This window comes from Acinonyx jubatus, chromosome B3 (assembly GCF_027475565.1).
Source record: "Acinonyx jubatus isolate Ajub_Pintada_27869175 chromosome B3, VMU_Ajub_asm_v1.0, whole genome shotgun sequence".
Taxonomy (NCBI): Eukaryota; Metazoa; Chordata; class Mammalia; order Carnivora; family Felidae; genus Acinonyx; species Acinonyx jubatus.
Window position 1 is genome coordinate 45,861,073 of NC_069386.1, and position 25,798 is coordinate 45,886,870.

At 42.5% G+C, this 25,798-nt stretch overlaps 1 long non-coding RNA gene across 1 annotated transcript in view; it reads left to right on the forward strand.

Annotated features, from left to right (window-relative positions):
• The window catches only part of LOC113602030 (uncharacterized), a 48,222-nt gene extending 24,731 nt beyond the window's left edge, over window positions 1-23,491 (forward strand). Inside the window, exons 2-5 of the long non-coding RNA XR_008299151.1 lie at window positions 3,180-3,365; window positions 6,505-6,595; window positions 17,019-17,312; window positions 23,410-23,491. This is a non-coding gene — a long non-coding RNA (uncharacterized LOC113602030). The remainder of the gene's footprint in view (window positions 1-3,179; window positions 3,366-6,504; window positions 6,596-17,018; window positions 17,313-23,409) is intronic.
• The last annotated feature ends 2,307 nt before the right edge of the window (window positions 23,492-25,798 follow it).

The window sequence follows — 25,798 nt, forward strand, 5'->3', positions numbered from 1 at the left end:
TGTTTTACCATTGAGATTGATTGCTCTTTCCTTCTGATTTTTAACCTCTTGAACCAACTGAGCAAAACCTGGCTCATGATGTGAACTTTTGAATGGATGTATAACCTCATCCTGATAAAAGATCTCTTTCCCCTTGTTGCCATTATAAAGGCTTTCAACAGGTAAAATACTTCCACCAAGTACAGAAGCTGATGGAAGAAGCCTGAGCTATCACAGTGCCATTGTGATTTACTCATTGGACCTGGCCACTCCTAAGCCTGGCCTAGGCTGTCTTGGACGTCTTGTTATAGCATTTCCTTTTAGGCTACAGCAGAGAAAGGTGGTTTGCGAGCTTCAAGGCAGGGACATTCACGTGAAATAAGACAGTATATTAATGACATTAATAATATAGTGATTGATAAGCTCCAAGACAATTAAGGTTGCCCACTGATTCCTGGATTTCATTAGACGCTATTAATAGCTCTCCATTCCTCTGCTATGACAGTCCCACATAGCTGAGATCCTCAGAAAAGTAAAGGAAACAAATTCACCTGGCAAGGCTTCAACATTTCAACAATTGAAAACTCATTTCGAATCTTTGCTTATTCCAGCCTACCTTGATCTTACCTATCCAGACAATAATCCAAAATAGTGCTATTCAAGGTGTCATGGTCCATGGACCACCTACATCAAATTTCCTGAGCTACTAAGGAATTGTTAAAAAAGAACAATTCCCAGGATCCTACTGTATCAGTCTTTGGCATTGGTGTTCAGGATTATATTTCACAGAAGCTCTCCAAATGATTTTTATACACATTTAACATTGAACAACCACTAACCTAGAACTGTAGCAGTGGTTCTCAACCTTGGTTGCACATGAGAGTTACCTGAAGAAGTTCTAAAAATCCCAAATGCTCAGACCACTCCCTGGCCCAATCAAATCAAAATGTCTGGGACATGGAATCCATCTTTTGAGCTTCCCAGAAGATCCCAGTGTGCAACCAAGGTTGAGAATCATAGCAGATCCATCATTCTCACAAGATGGCAAGGCTTCCCTCTCATGGGGATCACATCTATGAAAGTGACTGTGGTCAAGACCAATTCTCCTGTGTGAATGCGGGAACTGAGGGCTATCTAGGCAGGTGATACTCAAAGCATGGTCTGCAGACCACTGTCGATTCACTAATTCTTTTATTACTGGTCCTCAAGAAGGTTGTACAATCATATTGTGAAACAATCATATTTTTAAGGGTTTATTTTTTTGGTTTTTAGCTTTTGGGTTTTTTTGGTTTTGGGGGTTTTTTGTAGTAAGACTTTCCTTATGAAGTAAGCAGTACATTGATATACATTCTGATACAAGTGACTTATCTCATCATAGACCAGTAACAACTAGTCTGTGGATGGGCGCTTTAAGCAGCCCTGGTCTAAGCCAGCTGTTCAGGCATGAAGATAGAACCTCAAGGGTCCCCATGGCAATACAGCCCAGCCACTGACCCTTGGAATAGCTGAGGCCAAGCTGGAAATTCAGCCCCACCATGGAAAGTGTGCTGCATTCTCAGAATGCTGATGCATTGTCCACAGGGATAATCTTCTAGTCCAAAAGAGGCTCAGCTGGAATCTTTCAGGAAGCCTAAACACAAGGGGACAGGCTTGATGAAAATGCTGTGGTCCCAAACTCACAAACTAGGTGCCTCCTAGCTTATCACCCAGCATGGACAACAGAAAGTTGGCAAAAATGCTTGACCAAGGGCCAGAGGACCCCACAGGTGGTTTTAGGGCCTCAGAGCACAGAAACAAAGCCCTGTCTCAGCTACAAGAGACAGAAAAATCAACCTAAACTTAACACAGAAAAATAACTTTTTAGCTTATGTCAGGCTATTCCCACTTAGTGGCTAATATGGCGGCCAGCATATTTACCATCTGACATCTCCCAGATTAGCAACCATAGCAGAACAACCATGCCTGTTTCCCAATAGTTCCAGCAAAAGTACTGGGACTGACCCTTATTGAGCCAGACTGTGTCATGGCCCTATCTCTAAATCAATCATAACTTTAGACATATTAAAGTCATGTGGTCATCACTGGATCTGGGAAGTGTGGTAAATCCCACCTGAACCACATGGATTGAGATTAAATAAGAGGTGGATCCACCAAAGGACAATTGATAATCTAGCAATAGAAAGGGGAGTGGATGATGGGCAGGCAAAGAAAATAGCTGCCTCTATGAAAGCTTCTCAGAATCTCTGGCTTATATGCTACAAAGAGTCCTGAACCCACATTCCAGCACCAACATGCCTCCCTGACCAGCCCCACTAGTTTGTAGAGACATGTGGAGGCCCCCAAGCCAATGACCAGCCTCAGGAACCATGGCACTCACTTTTGTCCCCCATTTGCTTTAGTGATGTCATTCATAACAGACTTTTTAGAGATTTGTTCTTGTTACTTCTCCAATTCCAAGCACAGTTGTCTAATTTTTTCATTCATTCACTCATCCATTCATGAATTCATTAGACAAATATTTATACTGAGTGCTCATGATGTTGTCAGTTAGAGATACCCAAATAGATAAGGCATATTGCCTTCTTTCAATACTTGCTGCCTTAGTAATTCCCCTTGGATTCAACTTCCTTTTATTTCTGAGTTTCTCTCTCCTCTCAGTCGTGGAGCAGAAACCTAGGGGGAAAAACTGAAAGCTTCATAGGGGGTCTCTCTGGTAAGAATGTGAAAAATCCTGTCCCCTAGATTTTCTTCAGCCAAAAATGAGATTGTCTGTCTCTATGCTGTTAAATAAAATCCCTTCCCATAAGTTTTCTAAGGAAATGTAACCTGGATCTGGAAACAGTGACTCCTTCTCAAGACTGGTTAGCCAAGCATGACTTACAACTCCCTGTTAAATGAAATTTCAGAAATTATATTGGAAAAAGGTCCACATACTCAGACAAATTACGGCATTTAAAAAATGTTTGTTTATTTATTTTGAGAGAGAGAGAGAGAGAAAGAGATATCAAGCATGAGTGAGCGGGGGAAGGGCAGAGAGAGAGGGAGAGAGAAAATTCCAAACAGGCTCCATGCTGAGACCTCAGATCCTGACACGGGCTCCATCTCATGATCTGTGTGTGAGATCATGACCTGAGCCAAGATTTGGACCCTTAACTGACTGAACCACCCAAGCACCCTAATATGATATCTTAAAATTTTAGACCCATGCAGAATCTGGGGACAAGGATTATATCTATGACCTTCTCCAAATTTCTGTATTTGACTTGAGATGGCACAGTAGATGGCAATGAAATCACTTAGCAAGCAGGCAGTGGAGACTGCAACCTGAGGGGTGGCCCCACATCTACAGATCTGCAATGGAGGGAAGCCTGAGGAGGGGACAGAAGGTAAGACTGTGCTGGCTGCTAAAGGAACTGGGATGGGACATTGTTAGGACCAGAAATCCACTCCATTCTGCTTATCAATTTGGCTGCAAGTTGGCAACCACACTGGAAAAGGGGTCCCTGGGAACCCTAGGGGAGTTAGTGCCCCCATTTCCACTGTGACCTAGTTGGAAACCACCTTGGTTAAAGCCAGTGCCCTAAGCTATGGGCAAAATGCCTACCCTGTTAATAGGGTGTCATTTGTCTGAATTTGTCCAGGATAGTTCCAGTTTGAGCCTCTTATCCTGCAATAGCTGTCAGTGGTGTCTTTTGCTATTAGAAGAGTCCTACAGTCCCCTTACTACCAGTCTTCAGCATGAATTTCCTCAGCGTGAGCAATGTGGCAAGTACATATCTGCACCCACCCCAGCATCTGGCACCAAGCCTGCCATAAGTTAGGCACTCAGGAAATGCAGGTTGGGTAAATGAATGGATGCGTGAATTTGGTTTAGCACGTGGTAATTCACAAAGCAATGCAATTCACTTTACATCTGGTCTGCCTACTGAGGCTGCCTATTTGGAGGTTCTTCTTATCACCTCTGCCTACCCTTCAAACTTGTCAAGAAGTGAGATTGTGATACCAGAAGGCCAGGACTTGGGGTGAGATGTGCTGAAACTCACTGAAACCAGCCAATGATCCACCCAGAGTGTGTACATGGCAAGAGGTAAAAATCCCAGCATGGGGGGCTCGGCACTACTGAGGAGGACCCCCTTTGGTTGTGTGGATACATGATGGGAAGCTAAAGAAGAAACATTTTCTGGACTCTAGAGAGAGCAGTTTTGCAAAAAGGGGTGTCAGGGGAGAAGGGGAAGCAGGAGGTTGTGCAGATGTGAGGGAAAACCAGAGAGAGAATTACTGTAAAAAAAAAAAAAATCTTTGTTAAGTAGCAAAACCAGCAGCTGGACCAGATTAGCTGTTCCCTTCTCTTTCCTATTTTTGGACTTGGAAAGAAAATGTGCAAAATAATTCCTGTTTTGGAGAAAAGTAGAAAAGGAGGCTGGGGGTGATGGGGATGGGCACGGGTGATGAGGCTGTGGACCAGGCCAGAGAAGCAGAAAGAACCGAGGGGCTGCACAGCTAGGGGGCTCCACTCTTCGCTGGGGGACACAGGGGCACCAGCACTGCTTTCTCTTCCTCCCAGGGGAATGTGAGGGACCAGGTCTCTGCCAGACAAGTGCCAAACCTGTTGTTCTCATGGGGCACAGCTGAGGCCAGGCACAGACCCGACAGCCAGGGACACAACCTTAGGATCACAGCGTTTCTACTGTCCCCAAATCTACTTCCCCAGCCACAAAGTGCACAAGGTTCTCCTGCCCTGATCTTGACTCTTGTCAAAGTCTCTCAGCTTCCTGAATGAGCACTAACTCCCACACAGTGTAGATAACCAGTAAGGGCATGGGCTCTCCCTGCAGGAAGTCACCTCCAATGACGACACCTCAGATGTCTCTGAGGGGACCAACAGGGAACACATTTCAGGGGTGACAAAGCCTTGCTACTCTCTTGCACTATTGAAGGGAATGTGAATTGATACAAATATTTTGGAAGCTGGTGGCAGTATTTACTACAATCTATGCTCTCCGGGCCAGTAATTCCATTCCTGCTGAAGAGGAGTAAGTATGTACATGCTCAGCAAAATGCATGTACCAGAATGTTCAGCGTTCTTTATAATAGTCCCAAATCGGAAACTACCCAAATGCCCATCAAACAAGTAGACTTGTTATATAAATAATACTTTATTCACATATGAGAATGAATCATTCACAACCATGGCTGGATCGCACAAATGCAATGATGAGCCAAAGAAGCTGGGCCCAAAAAAGGACCCAGATTTCTGATTCCATTTACATAAAGTACAAAACAGGTGAAACAGTGGATGCCCTTCGAAGTTGGCATAATGGTCACCCTTGGAAAGGGGGTATTGACTGGAAGAGCTCTCTGGGGAGCTGGTAGCAATCTCTGTGGTCACTACATAGGTGTGGGGAGTGTGTAAAATTTCATAGAGCTGTTCAATTATGGGAATATTTTTCTGAATATTTGTTGTGTTTCAATAAAAAAGGTTTAAAGGCCTCCCAAGGCCCTCTGAAGTTGTACCATGTGAATGGCTGGACTTAAGGTGGGTTCCAGATAGACAGTTTTCCCTATAATCAACAGAAGCTGATTTGTTGCCATGGCAACCCCTTGCCCTGGTCCTGCCCTTGGCAAGCCACAGACATGTGTGATCTCCCGATACCTTCATGTCCCCTGAGTATTTGTTTCTGGGCTAAGCATGTGCCCTTTCTCAAGCCCACTCAATGGGATAAGGTTTTTATTCTAGAAATGCCAGGTGTAAAGACCACTCTCCTCTTTGGAAGAGACCTTAAATTGGTCTTGTCAGCTGGTCAGAGTTTTTGTTTGTTTTCTGTTTTCCCTCAGCACTCACTGGAGACAATGCTCCAGCTTCTAGCCCTCCACCAGAAACTGGAGGGGTCAACTTCTTGATCAAGCAGCAAGTTATGGACCCCCCAGCTGTCTCAGTTCCTTAGGACAAGGTGGGGGCCAAGAGGGACTGGCCCATCACCACAGCCAAGCCTCAAGGCTGGGCCTGGAAATCAGTTCACCATGGGTGGTGGTAGTGGTGGGTGTTCTGACACTTTCAGTCCTTCCCCTGGGTTTCATACTGTATTACCTCATTGAATTAAGGGATCGGTGCCTCTCCAGGCAGGAAGCAAGCATAATTCTTGCCCTGGAAGTGACTTTTCATTGAATCTTATAAACTTGGTCAGGGAAAAAGCACTCAGACCTTAGTGTGGTGGCTCTGAGGACTGAGACAGCAGCCATACTTGGTTGAGCCCATTTGCTTCCCAGAAAAAGGAAAAATAATGAATTCCTTAGCGAATGTTAGCAAGGTGTTCAGGCTCGAGAAGGGAATCTGGCCAATAGTTTCCTAAAATGATTTTTATATTCGCTATTTTATTTGGTTGTTTTCTTCTAATAATCCAAATTGGAATGACTTGATTGCTGACCTATTAGGACAACCGATTTCTCATGGCTCCACTCTGCATTAGGCTCAGTCACAAGTCACTTAAAACATCCTTAAGTTGATTACTTTTTTTTTTTTAACAGATAAAACAGCTTCTTTATACAGAACTTTTAATAGAAAGAAGAGCGACAACACAGCGCTGGCATGTCAACAAAAGAACACTTTGATAGCCAGGTAAGACAAGGCCGTTGAGTAGAAATTATACTTTGCTAACTCTTGACTGTTGTAGATTTTGTTATATAACCATCACCCACTGTCCTCTAGACAGGGGACCCCCTTGTTCCAAAATTATTTTGATTTCACGATGGCGATGACAAACCATTAAACCAAGTCTGGAGCCCTATGTGACTGCGGAGGTTATGTACAGCCTGTGAGGCGGGCCCTGGGTGCAGAAAGACTGCCTGGATGTTCCTTTAAGGTTGAGAACCAGTCAAAATTATTGGTAGCTTACACAACAATAGAAATTCCTGGAAAAACTGAGGTGCCTGGGTGGCTCAGTCGGTTAAGTTTCCGACTCTTGATTTTGGCTCAGGCCATGATCTCACAGTTTGTGAGATTGAGTCCCCATGTCAGGCTTTGTGCTGACAGCGTGAAGCCTGCTTGGGCTTCCCTCTTACCCTCTCTCTCTCTGCCCCTCCCCCATTTGCTCATGTGCACTGTGAGAGCATCCATGTGCTCTCTCTCTCTCTCTCCCAAAAATAAATGAATAAACATTTTTTTAAAAATTTCTGGAAAAATCAATATAATCAACAGAATAAAACTATTAGAATCAATAAGATAGTTCAGCAAGTTGACTGGATACAGGATTAAAACAAGAGTATAAACAAGTGGAGAGAGCAGAGATGGAGCATGGACTTATAAAAGGGAGGTGTCTTAGAGCTGCTCCCATCTTGCTACAGGGACTTGGAAGGGTGGGAGGGCTCTAGCTCCTTTGTATCCCTTGCCCAGAGAGGACCTCAATGTGGTTCTTGGAAATTACACTTTGTATCCTCTGGAGTTTGGGGCATCTTTACACTGGGTCTGCACAGGGCTGATGGATCTCCAGACAAGAGGCTTAGTGTCTGTGGCTACAGGGTGAAGTGGGAGCAGAAGGCTGATGGGGAGAGACCTGTCTTCCTGCTGGTGGCAGGTCTTGTGCCATCATCATAAGGCACAGAATGATGGGGGAAAGAGGTGCAAACTGGGATGGGAATGTTTTGTTTAGGGTCATTTAAAAAGAGATCCAACCCAGGAGGATCACCAGGAAACAGGTATTTCACATAGAAACTTCTGTGTGGAGAAGATCCTGATGTAGATCAGGAGATCTTACACTATCTCAAGTCTATACTTCAAATGCTGTGTTCACAAATGCTGTGTAGAGTCAGAAATGCAGGACATAATCCAGGCTCTGCCACATTGCAGCTCTGTGAATCTGTTCAAATCCCTTGACCTCTACAAGCAAGAGTCTTCTCCTCTGTGGGTTTGATGTTATTCTCATAACAATATCAACTCCCCAGGACTGGTGACAAATAATGTAATGATTATCTCTGATAGTCAGTGCATGTGGATTGTAATGACAAAGCCTTTCTATTTGTGCCCTTTAATTTTTTTAAGTTTATTGTGTGGGACTAGTTCTTCTCTGCTCCTGGATGAAATGTAGGACAAGTCTCTGGAGTTTTTGTGGTCTCTTTCAGGTAATAAAAGTAGTCTCAGCTCAATAATTCATATTTTCCGTCCAGTGAAAAATTAGACTTTACACATCATCCACAGTTTGGGCTTCTGCATGTTCACAGCCTGGGCTTGGAACAAGGTGAAGGCCAAGATTAGGAGTTTGAGTTCCTGAGCTCTGATCCCGGTCTTGGCCCTCCCAGTCTTGGGAATTCATGGTTTTTCGCCCCTGTAAGATCAAAGCATGAGAGAGTGGGGAAAGGCGGCAGGAAAACTGTGACTTCTTTGACACAGGGATCTCTGGTCTCCGTGGTTCTCAGGGGACAGTGGGTTTCTTCAGGAATAGCCCCCCTCTCTGCCCCCAAACTGAGAAAAGCATCTGAAGTTTCTCCATTCAGTGTAACACATGCTGTATGTTTGCATAGATAACCTTTATTAAATCAAGAAGGCTCTTTTTCTACTCTAGGATCTAAGCAATTGTTTTAAAAATAACACTTGAATCACTGCTTTTTCTGGTAGCTTAAGATATCATGTGTTTTCTGTTGTTCAGTCTATTAACGGGGAAAATTACATGGATAAAATTTTTGGTGTCAAACCATTTTCATAAACTACTTAATCATGATGCATTTAAAAAAATAATTCAGTATCTGATTTGGCAAGCTAAAACTTTTATTTTGATTTTCACATTTATGTTCATAAGTGAAATGGGCCTATAATTTCCTGCTCATATTGTTTTTATCTGAGTTTTAATTAAAATACACTGATCTCATAGAAAAAACAGGACAAATTTTTTGTTGTTTCTGTTTTCTGATACAGTTTATTTAAGATTAAAATTAACTGTTTCTTGAGAGTTTGGTAGAACTTACCTGTAAAACCATCTGGGCCTGGATTTCTGGGGTAGAAGGGAGATTTAACTCTTATTTTAATCTCTTAATACTTACTAGTCAAGTCAAATTCTTTATTTTTTTTCTGGTGCTGATTTTGCTATTTTGTGTTATCTTGGGTACTTGTGTGTGTCACTAAAGTTTAAAATATGTGCATGCATAGCATCTCATAATACCTTTTTAAAGAACAGTTTTATTGAGATGCAATTCACATAACATGATGTTGACCCTTTGTTATGTGTATGATTCAGTGATCATTCACAGACTGGTGCTACCACTGCCACTGGCTAATTCAAAACATTTTTGTCATCCCAGAAAGAAATCTCATGCTCATTAGCAGTTCTTCACCACTGTCTCCCACCCACCCTGCCCCCTCCCCAGCCCCTGGTAATGGTGAATGTACTAGAAAGTACATTCTGTGTATTATGTAATCCAAATCTCTATGGATTTTCCTGTTCTAGACGTTTCATATAAACAAAGTCATACAGTATGTGTCTTTTTTGTGTCTAGCTTTTTAAACTTACCATAAAGTTTTAAGGCTCTTCCATATTATAGAATTTATCACAATGTCATTCCCTTATATGGTTGCATAATGTCGCCTCATATGGATATGCCATGTTTTCTTTCGCCATTCTTCATTTGATGGACACTTGGTTTGTTTCCATTTTTGGCTGTTGTGACTCATACTACTGTGGACATAATTATTAGTAAACAGTTGCTGTCTTGAGCTCTCAGCAGGATGCCCGAGCCATGGGGCCTATTCCCTAAGATTCACCCCCAGCTCCCTCTGAGCACAGAACGAAAGGGTTCATGTTAGGCACGGCAGGGAGCTCCCAGATCTCTACCACAGGACTGTGGTCAACGTATGTACTGACTGGAGGGACCCAAGCACTTCTGGCTGGTAAGTATTTTAAATATCAGCCTTGGGTTTCTCAGTTGGATCATTCAACTGCTTCATGTTACATTTGAGGAAACTGAGATCCAGAAGAATTAAACCATTTATTCATAATCGCACACATAATTCATTCAGAATCACACGTCAAATAAGTGACAAATTCAAGATTAGAAATGATGACTCCGTCTAACGTTCTGCCCACCCCAATCAGAGATAAATCAAATCAAGATGAAGACCTGTCAGCAAAACCCAACAGTTGCTGCTTTCTGATTTATGTCAAAATGTGGGCACGTGAGATTCTAAAAAGATTTCTTTTCCAGAAAGATAAAACATTTAAAAAAAAAAAAAAAAGGACCAAAAAATGTGAGTACACTCACAGGTCTATCAGTGCCAGAAGTAGGTAAACAAAATTTTTTTAAATTAACATTCCAGTTCCTCTATCATATAGCATTGGTCATCTTTATCCTGAAGAGAGCCAGACAGCTGCATTCTGTGCTGGCCTGCCACATCCTATGAGAGCCCAGAAAGTCCATCTGAAGCAAATGCTTTCTGGAGCATTTTGTTTGCATTGGGCTCTGGTCCTCCTGCACGTCTGTACACAGGCTCCCGCATTTGCTGAGTTGAGGCCAAGGTCTGGGGTCTTGAATATAAGAGCTTCTGCAGCATCTGCTGAAGAGTTTGTTTTTGTTCTGCTGTTTCATGTGGATGGCTCTGTGCCAGCCATGCCCAAGGAAATGTATAGGAGCAGAAAGTAGGCAGGGATGTGCTGGGAGCACTGGGGGCAAAAGCCAAGAAGTCCTGCTGGGATGCTGCCCTGGCACAGCGTTTCCCTGTCTCCCTCCGCCATTTGCCTTCCTCACCTTTGCTGCACCCTCTCTTTCCCGGGGTCTCTACCTTCTCCCAGCAGCTGTGTTGCCCTGAGAAAGGTGCGTTCCTTCAACTCAAGTGCCAGACTCCCTCCTTCCCCTGGCAGGTGAGGCTGCGGGGTTCCAGCAGGCAGTCCACACGCATGCAGGGCAGGCAGTCTTGCTGTCTCTAGTCACACAGCAGTTCTGTCTTTCTGAGAACGGAGGCCCCCAGGGCAGGCATGTGTAAAAGCCTGACATCGTGTTTGGGGCAGCTGGCATAAATCTGCAACAATTTCTTTCTGGACACAGAGAAGCAGGCTTGAAAGATCAAAGAGTCTGGTTAAATAAAATAGAGGTCTTCCATTCAATGGAATATTATATGACCAACAAGGAATGCTCACTTGAAGAATTTTAATGATGTAGGAAAATGCTTATAATGTAACGTCCTTGACGTGAGTAAGCTCATTCCTCTCTCTGCAAGGCTGTGAACTGATACTCTGTGCTCCCCATTTTACATAAGAGCTCACCGAGGCTCCAAAAGGAGAAATGATTTGCCCGGCATCACACGGCTAGTAAACAGTGGCACCCACACACAGATGGAGGCAGTTTGGCTCCACAATCCCTGCTCTGTAAATGTGATGGTACACTGGAAGTCACTAGAAATCTGGAAGGTGTCATTTTGAGCACCTTTTTTAAATACATGACTGCCCAGGCCTCATAGCAAGATGTGGAAAATGACAGGAAAGGTCTACATTTTTACTGCTAGTTCTGAGAAGACTTTGGCATGTTCTGACCTTTTTCTAAAAGCTTTGTCAATGTCACAAGAGTTTTGTTCATTTCGTCCTAAACATTTACTCTTCTAGGCAGGAATAGTCGCTTGATTAACTCTGGCTGCAGGGATATGTAGGAGATTAGATGTGAAAACTTTGACAGTGCTCATGCCTCTCAATTTTCTTCTCCCTTAACTAGTTGGGGTTGTTGTTCAAAATTAATTCAATAAAGCCTGCTTTTCAGAATTGGCAGCTCTTAAGTAATTTTAGAAAAGTAGTTTCACAAAAAAAAAAAAAAGAAGCTTTTTGTGTGGGCTTCACATTACAAAACTACATGCAAGGGCTTCCTTGGTTGTAGAAATAGAAACTGAGAGAGGAAGCAGGCATCAAAGCAAGGTAAACACTTTAAATCTCTTTCTCAAAGACACACAAAACAAATTTTTTTCAAATGCCAAGAGGAGTAATGTAATGATCTAGATAATACGGGTACCAAATTCCTGCTCTTAAGAAAAGGGATGGATGGAACATTTTAATCTGTGAAGTGACCACAAGGATCAAATTCCTAGATAATTCCACCTCGCCATTCCCCTTTGCCCAAATACTTTGCCTTTTGAAATGGAAGGCGTGAATTGAGAAAAGGTCCATCCTGCCCAGTCACCCGTTGTGATGAAAGACACCTAAGCAAGGTTCAGTGGCCAGAGCCCAGTTCAGCTTGCCAGCACCTGGAGTCTCAGCTGGCAGTGCTTGGGCTCTGGTTGGACCCATCACTAAACACACAAGAGACTTAGAAATAAAGCCAAAGGCCAATGTATTGCTTTTCTATGGGAGAACCATCTAGGGAGTTACCTGTAACTGGCTCTTGGCTCAGGGCACTCCTTCCTGATAGGCTAGTCCACTTTGAAGAACAAGTTCTGTGTTAGAAGGTTGCTTGGTGAAGAGGGGAAAGAGTGCCCAGGCACAGTGTTCCCAATTCATTAATGTTCTAATGAATGTGGACTTCATTAACTAACCTTAGCACTCCTCCCACTGAGTCCAGTCCTGGTCACAGAATCCTTCTCAACATAGCACTCTACACAGCCAACAAAATTGGGGTGTTATGGGACTAAAGAATAACTGGGACTGTTACCCTAGGAGCACGATCCACACTGACTTCTGGGCTGTGCTACATGATAGGCCTGCAAAATCTTCCCTTCTTCCCCACCCAAGCTCAGAGCCAATTAAGACATAAAAGACAGGCAAACAATGATCAAAATGCTATCTTCTGTTAAGAGTTACCTTTTTTTGGAAGGTGAGGCTTTTGATTTGCGGGCAAAAGCCCTGCTCAAACTCCATCTCTGGATCATTTGCCCACCTAGTCACCAGCAGCATTGAAAAAACCACAGGCCTTCCCCACAGGAGATTCTGGCCCACTGAGCTTACAGCCTACCAAGGTAGAAGACCGTAATGCACCCATGTTGCAAATAGCAGATCTGATGCCAGAATCAGACAAGGCTGAGCCATTCCTTCCCCTGACTCACCCCTCGGACAAGCCCCTCCTTTCTGAATGAATAAGGGGGATCCCCAAGAACCACCTGGAGGGTTTGTTACAACACAATGTGCTACACCCTTGCCCCCAGTGTCTGAATCATTAGGTCTAGGGTGAGGCCTGAACTTTGCATTCCTGGCACATTCCCAGCTGCTGCTGCTGTGGGTCTGGGGACCACACTTTGAGAGGCACTGCTGTAATGGAAGTTCCGCTCTTTGAAATTTTCATTGGCGCATCAGGGTTGGCTCATAAAACAGTGCATAATTGCCAGACCTGGCATCTAAAAGAATTAGTTTGCTCAACACCAGATGAAACCAACTTTTGAAAAGATTCTTAACCATAGGTCTTCCTAGGGCCTTTGTAACATGTAACACTCCTATACATATATTTCTTTAGGAAGGACATGCAGTGTGCAGCGTTTCCTGAGCTTATTTGGATTTAGTCAGAGAATGCCCCTTTAAATATCTACTCTTGCCAGGGGAAGGGGAGCAGCACGCACCAAAGGGGCTCATGTTCCGCTGGCCGCACTTGAGGGGCCATGGAGCTGGACTCGAAATTCCTTCAGTTGCACTTCAGCCCCAGGTGTGTCCTGATAAACATGACGATTCTCTTGCTTCCTCATTAATCCTTTCACTCAATCAGCACAGATTTTGTTCTTACCAAGTCCCTGTTTGGGGTTTGGTAAGCCCCTTGGGGGGTGGTGCTGCAAGGATGAATGGCCTGGACTTCAGGGATTTGGCCCATGAGGGGGATGGAGTCACTATGATGAGCTTGCTATGCCGCCACAGCTCAGCAGTTGCCTGAGTTCTGGGAACAGAGAAGAAGGAGGACGCCCTCCCGATAATGGGTGAATTCAGATACTTCCTGGAAGGAAACACCTGAGCAGAATCTCAGCACAGTAATAACTGCATATGCCGGCAAGAAGGCTGCAGGAGTGAGCACGGTCCACACAGTAAAGGTCTCAACTGCCGTGTGGCACTTCAACATGTTTACACCCCTGTAGGGGGCTTGCCTTATCCCATTTATGTTGGATTTTAGATGGTCTGGTCCCAGAAGACAACTTCTCCGTGACTGGTCGGCAAGCTCCAGATGACCATGTACTGAAGACACCCTCCTTGGGACAGGCAGGCAGGGATGACTGTCACGGTCTCTGTGTTTTTTGTTCCCTGCTCCGTAGAACTAGGTGGAGATGAGGATTCCTCCATTTCATGTGTTACTCCGGGGTGGTGCCCATGGGCGTGATGGACCAGAAAACAGGGCATACCCACTTTCTTCCCAGCATGCCCTTCCTCAGGCTGTGCCATGTGGCGGCCAGACGTCATATGGCAGCACCTGTGTGTGGGAGGAGAGTGTTATGGCTCACGCCTAGACACTAGCCAGATGTTGACATGAGCCTGCTCTTTGTCTCTTCACTGGCTAGCTAAGGACAAGGGGAAAAAGACAGTGAGAATTCTATAGAACCTGTGAGTTCCCTTTATAGGCTTGACCTCAAAGAGTATCTGATGCCTATGTTTTCACAGGTTTTTTTTTTTTCTTGTTTATTTTCCCAACTAGACTTGGAAATTCTATTTCACGGCACATTTTGCCCATTTTGATTTTCCAAACCAGATTTAGCAATTACATTTCACAGTACATCAGTGATATAAACAGTTGTATTGAACTTCATGCAAACAGCCAGCTCTCTTAGGTCCAATAATAATGCAGCTTTGCTTGGAATTCTGTTAGTCCCGGTGGACAGGGAGGGGAGTGTTTTTGTGTCATTCCTGCATTTTTACTTGGATAAAAACGACACATCCCAAGTCTTGAGTCTGGCATCATTTTGGAAACTAACCTAACACCAACTTCTATTTGTGGATTATTTGGTAGATTTTACCTTTCTAGAATCAACTGTCCAAATGGACTTCCTGAAGGTTTGAAGTCAGTACCTTTCCCTTCCTTTCATATTGTCCAGTCAGCATTTTAGGAATAGAGAAGGGAGAGGAAGTACCAGGAGAGACAAGATGAAGTCCCTCACTTTAAATAGATGGCATGGCTGTATTACTTCTCATCTTTGTTTCCGTAATAACCTTCAGAGACCAGAAGCTTTTAGGGATTCACCTTGTGTGTGCAATATATCATCCTCAAGGCCATTTTGGCCTCTCAGATGATTACAGAAAGATGAGTGTATTGATCAATCTCTTCCCTATTTTCAAATCTGTATAGATGAAAACGAGGAAAGGCATCCTTTTAGTTAGGGGTGGATTTATGATGATATCTCTCTTCAGCCAAAGCAAGGGTAACACTACAAAGACCAGTGATCACGTGGAGTGAGATGGTTATATGACTCCTCAATGGCTCTCAGAGGGTTTATGGTGGCCAGCTTCCCAGACTGGTGCGTATCTCAGTCCACATCTGGTGGTAGGAAGTTTATTGAGAGTCTGGATTTTGTATTTATAAAGCTTCCATTACCTGTTTTAACTAGGTGTTAACTTGATAAAGAACTTCACTGATAGTCAGGATTGTCTTTTTCTCACTTTTACGAACTGCTAAAAATGTTTGCAAGAGTCGAAATGTGGAAGATGTTTTTTCTTTCCTTCCTTCCTACCTTCCTTCCTTCCTTTCTTCCCTTTCTAAATTATGGAACTGGATTTTTGGGTTCATGTTTTGTATTTTTTTTCACTTGCAGCAAAGTGTTTAACATATTTTACAATCCTTAGCAGAAATAGAAGAGGGCTAGCCATGAAAAAAACAGACCAACTCTTCCTTACTATGCAAGTTTAAACCAAGTTCCAGCTCTGTTCCAAGCAAGTTATATCATTTTAAGCATGCCATTTAACCTCTTTGACACTGGTTCCTTATTTGAAAAGTGAGGGTAATGAAAATCTGCTTTACCTGCCTCACATAATTGTTGTGAGGATCCAGTGAGATGATCTACGGTGAATGGCTTTTGTGAAATGTTGGTTATGTTATGATTTCAAACAATCCAGCCAACCATTAGCTGTAAATTATTCCCTTTATGTTCATTCATGCCACAGGAGAGTCACATACTAACTATATCTGACCACATGTGTTCCCCTTTTGGTCAATATCTTTAACAAATTGCTCATCCCTCCATTATCTCATTTATATATTGAACTCTTGTCTCTTTATGTCCCAAGGCCATAAAAACCAGTTACTCAGTTTGACCACTAGAGGGAGCAAAGCCTTTTCATTTTCTTTTTCTCAAGTCAAGCGCATTCATTCTGTTGAGTCATTAGACAGCACTCTCATATTATGGTACCTACTGAAGCAGTAAATAAATATGGAGAATTACAAGATCATGGTCTGTGTCTCTTTGGAAAATATCTCAGAAGAGAACAAAATGTATGTTTTTCTTAACTAATTAAAACTAAATTAAAAGAAATTTGTATATCTTTATGTGACTATATATGTGTATATTTCCTAATTCTGTCCACTGAGAAGATCTAGAAGCAATGACACCCCAATAACAACAAGCACACCTAGCATCCAGATCTTGGTTTCTAAATACCATTCTCCAATAAGAAAAAGGCAAGACTCCTTGGAGAAATGATTGATTCCAAGGCTAGGGCAGGAAAAATGCAAGATGAGCTTAGAACATCTTATGGTACCATAAAGGATGGAAGCACTTCAAAAAAGTGTGACTGCATATCTAAAGAACACAGAGTCAACTTGAAAGAACTCCTAATGGCCAAAACTAGGACCAAATCAAATATCAAATAATATCAATCAAATATAATAATGTAATATAATAATACCAAACAATAATGATAATAAAATAAAATAACCACGAATACAACTGATATAAATAAGTAATTGAATAAAATTTTAAAAATTACCATTAGGCAAACACCACAGTAATAGTTATTACTGTCAAGAATCATCTGTGATTGCTAAAATCAGCGGGTAAAAGTTTATGAGAAACAGGATATCTGCACAATCGCCAAGTATAGCCTCATAAGACACTAACTAATTATGAACGGTAAAGTATAGCCTTATAGTGGATAAATCTGGATACCACCTTTTCCTAGTGATCAAAAATAAAATCACCAGTTGTGAGACATATCAACATTCGGTACCTCCTGATACGATGCGCTGAGAAAGACCCAGCATTACTTCTGTGGTATTTTTGCCAAGTATACACAACCTCAGCCTAAATCTTGAGGAGTCGTCAGACTAATCCAAATTGAAGGACGCTGTGAAAAACAATTGGCCAATATTCGTCAGGGTGATGTGAAGCCTGAGGAACTATACATTGGAGGAGATTGAGAGGATGTGTCAACTAACTGCAATGCCAGATCCTGGATTTGCCCAGAAAATAGGAGGTGAGTGGGAAAACTGGTGAAATTCAAATAAGATCTGTAAATTATTTAATAGTTTTGTATTAAACATTAACTGGTATTTAACTAGAAACTAGCCATAATGTCCTTGTTTTGATCATTTCATTGTCGATACTAGTGGAAACAGAGCAAAGGGTATAAGTGAACTCTTGTTTCAAAATAAAAAGTTTCAAAACTGGATTAAAATTAAGCATTAGGAAATATTTAAATAGTAGTACTTACCGTATGCCTGGCACTGTTTTAGGTGCTTTACATATATTATCTCATTTAACCCTGGCTATAACTATGTGAGAAAGGTATTCTATTACCTCTGTTTTTCAGATGAGGAAATTAAAGCAAAAAGGTTAAGTCAATTGCCCAAGGTCACATACCTCACAAGTGGTGGAGCCTGGATTGAGCCATAAGCATCTGGCTCTGGAGTCCCTGCTGTTAATACAACATTGGGCTGCCCTTTGTGTAAGCACTATATACTTAGCTATTCAGCAAAAAATATTTGCTGAGCATTTATGAAGTAAAAACTGGTGTGCTGAATCCATAGTCTGCAAAGACACATAGAGTAAGTCCCTCTCAAGAAGCTTCTAGTTGGAAAGCAGTCAGGGCATGATCATCAACCATTGCAACAACCACTTACTAAGCACCTGTTATGCACGTTGTGTATGTAATATTCCAGCTTTAATGGTAATCTGGTAAGTGGCAGAGCCAAGACTAAATGCAGATCTGTATTCGTGTATTTATATTGATTGAGCACCGCTATGTGACACTTAGTGTGTTCCGTGATGGGAATGCAGCAGAGATGGAGGCATGCCAAGGGACCTGCCCTCAGGGAACCCCAAATCCTGTGTCTTTTCCGCCACTTTTATTAAAGCAGCTGGCATATTGCAGTTTAAGTCTGGTCCTTAACTTCTTAGTACTTAGCCCCCAGCCATCCACACACCCTTTCTCACTGACTTGGCTTTCTGATATTGGGGCTTCTAAGGAATGAGCAGGCACACAGTTTATTCCTTATGATACAGCTTGATGGCAGCCACGCAGCACTTCACAGCAAGGACTCCTGCTTGCCAGAGCCACAGACTGGAGCCTATACCGAACAAAGTCTAACTCCCTTAGTCCTGTTTCCAACGACCGTCTTTCTCGCCAAGTGCCTGGATCACCCTCCAACCCACCGCCTCCCGTTGATGATGTATATGCAAAGATTCAAGATGGCTTCCCTGAGCCTTGGAGCTTGGTCTTAGCCAATCAGAAAATGAGAGGAACAAAATCTAGCCATCTGGTGCCTTGTATAAAGACCCACTCTTTGGCCTAGGCTCCAAAGGTACACTAGACCATAACATTGATGTTTCTCCTTGAAAGTAATTTTTTTTTTTCCAAATGCAAATAGGCACGCTGTTCCCTTGGACCTCTGCACCTAAGCTCTACATTGCCCTCAGGGGCCTGATTCCCTGCCTCGAGACCCTACCCAGCACTTCTGGGACCAGATGTTCTGTCGCTTCTTCCTCCCTGGGTCTTGCTCATTGACCCTTGGTTCCTTGCTGCTTGACACCATGTTCTGCCTGTCCCTGCTGCCCATTGTTAGGCTGAATTGCTACAGATCATCCATCTATCTGGCTCTCCAGATACAGTGGTCCGGGGACCACCACTCAAGTCACTTGCCCTGATATTGGCCATCTCCAATCTGTCACCAATAGATTTACTTATAAATTTCAAGCTCAAATGACTAAGAATAATGATTCTCCATGTTGATATGAACAGTGAAGTCAGAAGAAAAAGTGAGGATTGTGTTAAATACGATGGAAACAGCACAACTGCTAAATACAATAAACCAGAGAGGACAATTAACAATGGAGTTTTAAGTATAAAGTTTTTTACAGAAGTTGTGAGAACAAATAAATCCTCTAAGAGACTGTAGCTCAAACCGAGTGTTCAATTGCTCCGCAGACAACATGGAACCATGGCTCATGGGGACCAATCTAGGCTTTATGTTCAGCAGGTTTGCCCTTTAGCTCGTTTGCAGTGATACAGATTACTGGGTACCCATTCTGATGGGGCAGGTATCTGTTCTGGCTGGTCTCTGCCTTTGCCACAATGATTGTTAAGCAGTTGAGATATCATCCCTGGGTTTATCAAATAGAATATAATGATTGTCTTACACCAAAGAGATATTGCATCAGTGTTAAGCTGTCTCTCCAAATCTTGTCATATTCATTGAGGGATGTCATGTGGCCCCTAAGTACTCCCAGAAGTAAAAAGCAGAAGCAGAATTACCAATTACACAGAAACACCTGTCTTTGAATTAAAAATGAAATGACTCTCTGGGCTCTGAAATAATTCGTATAAGTGAGATGGCCTTGAAATGTACTCTTAAATCATTTGCAAATCTTGAACCACTGAATGCTTCATCTAATATTATTTTGACTGGGGCACCAGAAATGAGTACTTTTGAAGTATAACTAGAAATTCCCATTTGATGAAAACCTTTAAAAATCTATGACTTTTCGGGGTACGGAGGTGGCTCAGTCAGTTAAGTGTCTGACTCTTGATTTCAGCTCAGGTTGTGGTCTCAGTTTGTGAGATCAAGCCCTGCCTCATTCTCTGCATTGACAGCACAGAGCATGCATGGGATTCTCTCTCCCCCCTCCCCTCTCTCTCTCTCTCTTTCTCTCTGTCTCTCTGTCTCTCTCTGTCTCTCTCTCTGCCCCTTCCCCACTCATGCTCTCTTTCTTTCAAAATGAATAAATATTTTTTAAAAAATTGATGACCTAACACTTTCGAAGCCAAGATGGCTGTGAACATCTTCTTAACTGGGCCAGAATATTACATGAGATCGGTCTCCTGAAAACTTGTGTTTATTTTTTCCTTAGAAATCACATTTCATAAGCAATTACTTCTTACAAACTCTAAAATAGGGGGGAAATCTAACCTTTTTATGATTTCCAAATAGCTAGTTATAGAAAAGATTATAGCTCTCTCCTCTTATGCAACAAAAATGTTGGACTATGTCCAAGTTTCCTTGCCTGACTTCTTTTTTTTTTTAATTTTTTAATGTTAATTTATTTTTGAGAGAGAGGGAGTCAGAGTGCAAGTGGGGAAGGGGCAGAGAGAGAGGAAGACACAGAATCGGAAGCAGGCTCCAGGCTGTGAACTGTCAGCACAAAGCCCCACAGCTGGGCTCGAACTCACAAACCGTGAGATCATGACCTGAGCTGAAGTCAGATGCCCAACTGACTGAGCCACCCAGATGCCCCGCCCAATTTCTTTTTCTAATTGGCAATGATTGTTGAATTTTACCAAATGCCTTGTCAGCACCTACTGAAAGCATCAGTTGTTGCTACTTTAAACTATTAATGTAATAGTTTAAACAGTGTTGGATCATTGTTATATTTCTGGGGTAAAACCTTGTTGGTTAATATGTATTATTCTCCTAATACTTTATTTGGTTGAATTTGTGAAAAATTCACTTAGAATTTTTTAGAATGGTTCATATGTGATTTGGTTTATATAATCTATTTTGTTTGGTATTTATTTTGATTTTATGATGGTGGTACAACATGAGTTGCAAGCAGTGTATGTGTGTTTGTTTCTGATGCCATGGAATAGGTACATGACCTGGCAATGAAATATTCTTTAAAGGCTTTGCAGAAATTGTTTTTAAGGATAATCCTGTGAACACTGGGTAGAATGGATTTAACTCTGTTTCAGTGTCTTATCAAACTAGTTTTGGTAATTTTTTTCTCATAGAAAATCATTTATTTTATCCAGACTTCAAATATTTGAATAAAAATTATATGCAATTATCACATCTTTTAAAACAACCCTACAGATCCACACTAAATGCATGATAAAGACATGCTTTATCAATGTGTCTTTGTTGCCCTTGCTGCTTTTCAACACTTTCCAGAGCATGTATTTTCTGGCATATTCAAACACCCAGCTTTCATATCCATTTCATATCTTACTGAACCTAATAGTTATCTATAGTTTTAGCATTCAAATAAATTTCTTTTTTTCCCTTTATTCTTTTGTTAATTTCTAATTTTACTGCATTGTAGTCAATATGGCCACATATTGTGTGTTGTTTGCACTCCTGATTTTGAGCCGTTACAATTTTTTTTCTTAGTTTTGCTTTTTTTTCTTTCTTTCCTTCCTTTTTTCTTTTTTCTTTTCCTTTTTTTTTTCTTTATCCCTTTCTTCTGTATTTTTCTGTAAATATTTTATATTCTTGGGGCACCTGGGTGGCTCAGTTGGTTAAGCGTCCGACTTCGGCACAGGTCATGATCTAACAGTTCACTAGTTCAAGCCCCTCATTGGGCTCTGTGCTTACTGCTCAGAGCCTGCAGCCTGCTTCAGATTCTGTGTCTCCCTCTCTCTCTCTTCCCCTCCCTCACTCACTCACTCTCTCCCTGTGTCTCAAAATTAAATAAAACATTACAAAAATTTTTAAATATTTTATATTCTCTCTGAAGTGTTCAGGGTTTTCTCTCTAATACTTGGGGTTCTGATGTCATGTCGTCATCGGGGTTCTTGTTCTGTGTTCCAGAAGACATTCTTGACTTTATCTTTTAAAGTATTAATTTTTGTTCAACTATGTCCACGTTAGGCTTTTTACTTAATTTATTTTAGGTAACGCTTTTGAATTTCTGAGTAATTTTATGGTTCCTCTCTGTTTTCTGGCTACCATACATTCTCATATATCCTGAATACGATTGTCACAATTCTCTTCTTTTTAAGTTCTGTTCTCCTTGATCTGTCCTGCTCTTGTCTTATTGCTACTTGACGCTAATATCATCACCCTCCTCCTCTGAAAACACCTAAATACCAGTTCAAAAACACGGAGTGTTTCCTGAAGTTTTGTGGGGAAACAGAGAGGGGAGTTACATTTCAGATTGAACAACAGCATTTTCCAAAAATCCCTTACAAACATCCCCGAAGTTTCTTTTCCTCTAGGGGATGCCCATTCTGTGCACCCCATACACACACACACACACACACACACACACACGCACACACTCTACACAGATACACACTTCTTGAGGCACTCTGGGCTCAGCTTTTCTGTTCAGCTTTATTCTTGGCTTCCGTGTCCACACCAGGAACGACAGCTTTTCTCCACACTGAGCACACACACAAATGTTCTTGTTTAGAGAAACTGTTTTCTCCAGTTAGCCCAGCCTAGCGCCATGTAAAGAGGGGTGTAGGGGGCATCAGAGTGAAGGCACAGCATGAAGAGCTTGTCGCCGGCAGCCCCCTCTGTCCCTGATCATACCAGCTCTGTGATGGTCTGGGTAACTGTTCACTCTGTGTTCAGTGTTCTGCCAGGCTTGAGAAATTCTTACCTCTATAGGACATTCTCCTAGAACTGTTTTGGGACCCTGGGACTTCCCCCTGCTGCCATTGGCATTATTCCATCTTCACTACTGCACAGAAATTCAGTTTCTGGTAGCACTCATTTCTGTCTTCCAGCACTATTTATACTCTACTTTTTTCCTGTGACTTCCAAAGGATTTTGGAAGAGAAGGGGCTCTGAAGTCAGCCTATCACCTTGAATTTGAAGTCTGAGTCCAGTGTCTATATAAGTTCACCTCAACTACTTGTACCTCTGTTTTTTCTTTTCTTTCTATCCCATTCAAAGCACCTATGCCATTCAAAGAATTTTGCCTTTACATCTCCTTGCTTATTACGATTCCAGAGCGTAGTGAGAAAATAGATTCTCACCTCTGCCAGCTATTCCCTTGACATGTTGAACTTCATAGTTGACTCCTTCTGCAAACACTTACTGAAGACCTGTGTGACAGGCACCTCGCTGAGCTGTCAGAGTCAGCTATAACCAAGCATTCAGTTCCTCTGTTAATAAATCACAAGAAAGCTTGCATAATAGACAATATTTGTTCCTTGAAGAATATTATGGACATCTAGAGCATGTTTCAAGGTAAAATCCTCCAAATGCCTACATAGTATTTGAATGCCATGCCTGCAGCAAAGTGAGAAGCTATAGCAGATGTCTAGGTCAAAATGATTATGATGTTTTGAAAAAAAAAACAAAAACCTGGGATTGATTGATATATATCAATAAAATATCTCTGTCTAGACAAAGAAGAAATACTATGGCTACGTCAACCTCGGAGGGTAGCCCTGAAGGCAAGAACTTGAGCTCAGCCAGGTAGGAGAAACATGAAGAATGTTCCTTATCTTGGTTCTTAATTAATTACCTCAGAACAAAGAGTTAATAATTGCCACTGACATCAACAATTGTCTGACCTGTGGAAGTTGTTCTGAGGTTCTTGGACACAGGACTGTAAAAGCCTGGGGACCAACTGGGGGTTAGGAGATCCATAATCTCTTGGTGGCATTGCTACTTCTGTTTGGTCAGAGGGCAGCAGTCACTTGGGGGACACAGGTTTGGCAGAACCTGTTAGGTAGGAGGAAGGAGGGGCAGTGAAGACAGCTATGGAAAGACCAAGCAGCAGAGGAGAAAAACCTGTTAAAACCACAAATACCTTATTTAACATTTCAAAGTCTTCTTCCCTGACAGCAATATCCTTCAGAGAAGGAGTGGTAAAAGAATTGAGTGCTCCAAGGCTCAAGTTTCTTGAACATATAGGACTGATATCAAGATAAGGGATTCCCCGGGTGCCTGGGTGGCTCAGTCATTAAGCATCTGACTTGGGCTCAGATCATGATCTCATGGTTGGTGAGTTCGAGACCCACATCAGATGAACTTGAGTCCCACTTCAGGTGAGCCCTGCTTCTCTCTCTCTTTCTCTCTCTCTGCCCCTCGCTCACTTGTGCCCTCTCTCTCTCTCTTTCAAAAGAAAAGAAAAAAAAGAAAAGAAGATAAGGGATTCCCTGGTGTCCATTACTTAACACTTAACCAATATTTGACCCATCCTTCCCTATCTCTCAAAGTTTGTGGATGGCATTACCATGCTGTCATTCACCAAAACTTCAATTTCTTTATATGAGCCTTGGCAAAGAAAGGCCAGGAAATGGAAGAGACCAAGATGTTTCACCTGAAAACAGAATAGAAAATGTGGACAACTAAATTCATTGGTATGGCATCCCCCCCCCAATTGAAGCTGATGCGTAGTTTCGGCCATGTACCTTGTTGAAACCCAGTTGAACTTGTAATTAATGATCTAAGGGAATGCAATTGTAGGCATGAAGGATGGGTCATGGGACTTCAGTAAAACCAGCTTAGCCTCCATGCATGCCTTGAGGAAGGATGCTGTGGTAACTGGAGTAGAACCAGCGTGGGCTCCACTTGGCTTGTGCCCGTGCACAACCAGGCAGTTACAGTCCCAGAAATCAGGGCACAGGATAACCACCCCAAGTGAAATGGAGGACCTGGCATTAAAAGGAAACAAGGAAGTGATGAGAGCCATTTGGCCTGGTGAATCGAGGTATGACTCTTTATCTCCCTTCCAGCTGGGGAGGATTAAACAGAGGAAACTTTAGTGTTTGAATCTAAAGTTTTCTGCTTAAAGGTGATTAAAACTAACTTTCCTAAAGAAGGCTACTTGTTTTCAATGTTTCCAACACAGGTTTTGGATAAAATGCAGACATTTTAATATAAAATTACTTATCTTTGGTATTTTGAGTTGCCCAAGGGTGGAGAGAAAGTATCGACCCCCTGACCCAGGAAGTGAGCATCAGCAGCTACTCAAATCCCACTTTACTCCAGAAGTGTTCAAAGGGTATAGTGACTTTGGGATCCTAACAACAAGTGACTTAAAATAAATCTGAGCTTCTGTGTTTGCAGTTCAATCACCTTTACGGAGCACCTACTCTCTGCTAGGTGCTGTGCTGGGTGCAAGGGCTACAGTCATAATCAAGGTGGGCCAGGTCTCTGCCCTCAGCTTTTATTCACAAATGCAACTTCTTTGTCTCAGTATTCATTGCTTTAGAGTAGACACTGGTAAGAGAGACCCTGCCTGAGCCCGTTGCTTTAGGTGGGCTGGCTCTGGCTCCCCTCCAGCCTCACCCCTGCACATAGGGTGAGGAGCCCATAACTCCCACCTAGGCCTCATTCCAGGTACCTGGCATCCCAGAATTCCCTGCTCAGATGATGAAATCCTAGGCTCCGAATGGCCACAGGGCAGATCTGTCCTCATGGTATGGACAGAATTAGAATGTGTGGGCTGGAATATGCCCACGTGTACATTTGAGGCCTTCTGTGGTACAGGATAGAAAGTGAAAGTGAATGGGCCTTTGTCCAGGGGCCCCATGCCCTGGTACCTCCTTGTTTCAGCCGAAAGCTCCAAGAGCCTGGGAACTGTAAATTTCAGCCTGGCCCTTCCCTATCATTACATTTGTCGAAGTAGAAGGATAGAACGCATTTTATTTAACAGGTTGTTGGTTTGATTTATAACTTTTAAATGTTTAGACACACGGTATGTGAGCCCTGCAGAGGTGAAGCGTGGGTGAGACCTTCAGAGCAGGGGAGATGAGGCTGAGGAGTGACATCACCTTTCTTCTGG